This window comes from Mus pahari, chromosome 1 (assembly GCF_900095145.1).
Source record: "Mus pahari chromosome 1, PAHARI_EIJ_v1.1, whole genome shotgun sequence".
Lineage (NCBI taxonomy): Eukaryota > Metazoa > Chordata > Mammalia > Rodentia > Muridae > Mus > Mus pahari.
In genome coordinates this window covers 100,317,567-100,322,497 of record NC_034590.1, presented here as the reverse complement: position 1 = coordinate 100,322,497, position 4,931 = coordinate 100,317,567, and the positions used below count along the sequence as shown (strand labels likewise).

Genomic DNA, 4,931 nt, shown 5'->3' with positions numbered 1-4,931 from the left:
GTTGTGAGCCACCATGTGGTTGCTGGGATTTGAACTCCGGACCTTCAGGAGAGCAGTCGGGTGCTCTTACCCACTGAGCCATCTCACCAGCCCCCTTAGAGCATTTTTAAATTCACACAACAGCTAACATTTACTGACCACCACTATATGCTAGCCTCTGTGGCAGGTTCACTTCTAAGCATAATCTTAATCTTCAAAGCAGGTAGACATCAACATCTCCACTTTTCAGAAGTCAACACAGACAAGGGACATGAGCCTCCTAACTAAGAGCAGGAAGGCCAGATGTAGTGATGCACCTTCAATCCTAGTGCTCAGAGACAGTGGCAGTGGCCACTGAGTCCCAGGCCAGTCTGGTCTACACAGAGAGTTCCAGGAAAGCCAGGGCTACATGGAGAGACCCTGTCTCAAAAACAAAAACAGCAGGAAAGCAACAAATGCTTACACACAGATTCTAGGCAGAAGACTCCTATCAAGCACTCTTTAAATTGTTCAAAATAAAATGTATCAGAACAGCTAAAAAATATATAGAAAAAAAAAAAAGACCAGGAAGACATTCAAACATCACCTGTGATATAAATCTAATCAAGTTACTAGATTTTCCTATAGTCAACTACTAATTTACAAGAAATATAGAAGACAGAAGAAGATACTGAACTGCTCCACAAGAATCCAATCAGCAAAAGCCAAACTGGGAACAAAAAGACACACAACCCAGTTTCTTCAGAAGATAAAGAGTAGCTACAGATTTAACCTGTTAGAGGGGCTCAGTACTGGCTACTCCAGAGGACCAGGGTTCAATTCCCAGCACCTACATGAGACTGTTTGTAACTCCAGTTCCAAGGGACCTGATGTCCTCTTCAGCCTGTACTGAGCATTGCATACTCAGACTGTGCACTGGACATACATACAAGCAAGCAAAACACCCACAACAATAAAATAATAAATCTTTAAAAGTGTTAGCACAGGCTGGTGAGATGGCTCAGCGGGTAAGAGCACCCGACTGCTCTTCCAAAGGTGCAGAGTTCGAATCCCAGCAACCACATGGTGGCTCACAACCATCTGTAATGGGGATTCGATGCCCTCTTCTGGTGTGTCTGAAGACAGCAACAGTGTACTCACATACATAAAATTAATAAATAAATCTTTAAAAAAATGAAAAAAAAAAAAAGTGTTAGCACTAGCTCAGCATACATTCACTCAGCATGTACAAGAAAGGACCTGGGTTCTAGTACCACCAGTGCAAAAAATAAAGAAAAAGAAGCCACAAACAGTGGGAAAACATATAGTTTACCTCTATCAGATAGTTGATATCTAAGAACAGAGTTAATTATTACAATTCAGAAAGATAGCAGTAAAATGGGCTAGAAGCTTAGCAGATCAGCTAGCAAAGATGTACAATAATAATGCTCATCATTATTCAAGAGGTAAGACAGGCTTCTAAAAACAACTCTAAGATATTCTTGATGCCTACTAGGACAGCCCAAAGAAAACCAAAAAACTAAGTAATACCTACTGTTGGAGAAGTGGAAGAAGTGAAATTTTATATATACTGTTGGGGTGCAAAATGGTTTACCAACTCTGAAAAACAAAATAGCAACATCTTCTAATAATGGTTTTTGTTTGTTGTTGTTTGGTTTGGGTTTTGGGGTTTTTTTGTTTTACTCTGTAGACCAGGCTAGCCTCAAACTCAAAGATTTGCCTGCTTCCACTTCCTGAGTGACTTCTAACAATGTTAAAAATCCCCATACAAATACAAACCAGAAACTCCATTTCTGGATATTTATCCAAATCAAATGAAGGTCTATTCACTCAAAATCCAGTAAGCAACTATTACTCCTAAGTATCAAGAATCAGGACAACCCAAGTGACCGGCTGCTGAGTGAGCACATCTTCTAGCCACTGCAATGGAGCTTCATTTGGAAAGGGGTGAACTACTGATGCACAGAGCAACAGAAACCTCACCTGTACTGTGCTAAGCAACAGAAGGCAGATTAAACAGGCTGTGGAGACAGATCACTAGGTGAAAGAAGACTGACTGACTTGAAAGTGGCAAATGTAAGGTGTAATGGAGTGTTCTATACTTTGATTATGGTTAAATACAAACTAAGTGCTTATCAAAGCTATAAAAAGTCTACTATACTGCAGGACATAGAAATCAAGTTGGGGCTGAATTTAGAATCCTTCCTAGCCAGCTAGAGTTCCTAGAGATGAAAGGTGCTGTAAAGGATACTAAGGAAGGAAACAGTCCATGATTTTACCTACTTGTAGACTTGTGTACTCAACACTGACCCACCAGGCAAGAATTGGCTCCCTGGAGCGATAGTAGTCAACTACTTCAGGGATAACCAACCACTCTGGGATTGGATTGGAGGCCTGCTCCACAGGACAGACTACACAGCTAATATTATAAATTGGTCAAAGCCTCTTACTTAGGGAGGCCAAGGATCCAAGGGGAGAGCTTACTACTACTGTTCTCCTAAATGGACATGTTGTCAAACTACCAAAAACATAGACTAGAGCCACTAGAAGCCTAGGACAAAGAAGTTCCTTTTTGAAGAGATAATAATAAATGCAGAGACTCATATCTCGTCAAAATGCCAAAAAATACTATTAAGAGCTTAGTTGACATCCACCACCAGACTACCTCTCAAGGCCCATTGAAGAAGTGGGGATGAACGGAATTAAAAAACTGGAGGAAGGAGGAAAGTGCCACAAAATACTGCCATCCAGACATGACACTGCCATTGCAATTATGAACAGCAGCTATGGATACCTTCACAGGACTGGGCCCTTCAACAGGCCATCACCGACAGAGGATATATGCAAGCTACTATCTGATAATGGTCTGATAACGGTTGCTTTAATGATGCAGCCTCTGGGAGACTAGTTGGGGAGAATAAGAAGTTCAAAAAGAAAATAAGGTAGATCATAGAAGGTAATGAGGTAAATATAACAACAATACTGTGTGTGTGTGTGTGTGTGTGTGTGTGTGAGAGAGAGAGAGAGAGAGAGAGAGAGAGAAACTGCAAAAAATAAAGGAAAATGCATTACAAGAATGAATTACACTGGGCAGTAGTGGCACACACGCTTTTGATCCCAGCACTAGGGAGGCAGAGGCAGGAGTTTTTCTGAGTTTAAGGCCAGCTTGGTCTACAGAGTGAGTTCCAGGACAGCCAGGTCTGCACAGAGAAACCCTGTCTCAAAAAAAAAAAAAAAAAAGAGCAAAGCAGCTGCTCAACCCCCCCACCCCTCCCCACCCCCTCACCCCATGGTAGAAAAGATCACAGTACTTGGACCAGGGAAAGGACCAACTACAAAGGACTTAAAAGATTTTTTTGAGTACATCATGATTGTGGTAGTTACACAGTTGTATACATGTCAAAATTCAAAGAACTGTTCTCTAAAATGGGTAAAACTGATTGCATGTAAGTAACATTTCAGTTATCCTGTGCTTAAACAAATAGTACTATATATACTCAACAGAACAGCTCAAATGAAGCAGACTAACAATACAATGTATCATCAAGAACATAAAAGATACACTATTTATACACTGTTGATAAGAAATATAAAGCCGGGCGTGGTGGCGCACGCCTTTAATCCCAGCACCTGGGAGGCAGAGGCAGGCGGATTTCTGAGTTCGAGGTCAGCCTGGTCTACAAAGTGAGTTCCAGGACAGCCAGGGCTATACAGAGAAACCCTGTCTTGAAAAACNAAAAAAAAAAAAAAAAGAAAGAAATATAAAAGAGTAAGCCACTTCAGACATAGTTCTACCATGTGGTCCACCCAATCCTATCCCACAGAAAACATGTAAGCACAGAAAGACTGGTGATACTCAGAGCAACTTTATTTACGAAGATTTAGAGACCAAGGTGCCCCTCAGTAGTGAATGGACAATAAATGTAGCACAGCTAAACAATGGAATATTAGTTTACAGTACAAAGTAATTACTGACATGCAACAATTTGGATGAATTTCAAAATCATTATTATACTAAGTAGAAAAAAGCAAGGCCCAAAAAGCTGCATAATTTACAACACAATTCAAGTTGTTTGGAACTGGTCAAAATGAGAAGAATTAACATCAAAAAGCAAACTGAAAGATTAGTAGCAATCCTGAGCCTGGTGTGTTAGTACATGCCTCTTTTAATCCCAGCATTGGGAGGCAAAGGCGGGCAGATCTCTGAACTCAAGACTACGCTCACCTACATAGTGAGTTCCAGGACAGCCAAGGCTATGTGAAAGACCCTGTTTCAAAAAACTCAACCAACCAACCAAGTTAGTAGCAATTTAAAGAAATCCCTGATAAATAACTACAAATAATTTTTAAAAGAATTTGAACAGCAAAAATTAACAGGTATAATCAAAGTCAACAGACTATGTTTGCAACTTATTCCACAAAGGGCCACTTTCCTTTGCCAAGAAATATCAAGGATAATATATCAAAAGTTCAACAACAACAAAGAGTCAAAGGCATGAATAGATATTGCACAGAAAAAAAAAAAAATACAAGCAGACTTTGTGTATGCTTCCTCACAGAAAAGCAATACAGCCTTAGAGGCTAAAAGAGGGCAAACAGAAAAGGAAAATTCCTGTACAACACATCTGAATCTGAAATTCTATGAACTCGAGATCTTTGAAAACATGACAGCAACAGCAAGTCACCAGTGTGTGATCCCAGAGATCTAAACACCTCCATAACATTAAAACCAGCACATGAAATGTCAGGGTTAAGAAATAATCATATGGGGCTGGTGAGATGGCTCAGTGGGTAAGAGCACCCGACTGCTCTTCCAAAGATCCGGAGTTCAAATCCCAGCAACCACATGGTGGCTCATAACCATCCGTAACAAGATCTGATGCCCTCTTCTGACAAGATCTGATGCCCTCTTCTGGAATGTCTGAAGACAGCTACAGTGTACTTACATATAA

At 40.4% G+C, this 4,931-nt stretch overlaps 1 protein-coding gene across 10 annotated transcripts in view; it reads right to left on the bottom strand.

The window, feature by feature from the left end:
* The window catches only part of Plekha1 (pleckstrin homology domain containing A1), a 50,466-nt gene that overhangs the window by 37,203 nt on the left and 8,332 nt on the right, over positions 1 to 4,931 (bottom strand). The window lies entirely within an intron of this gene.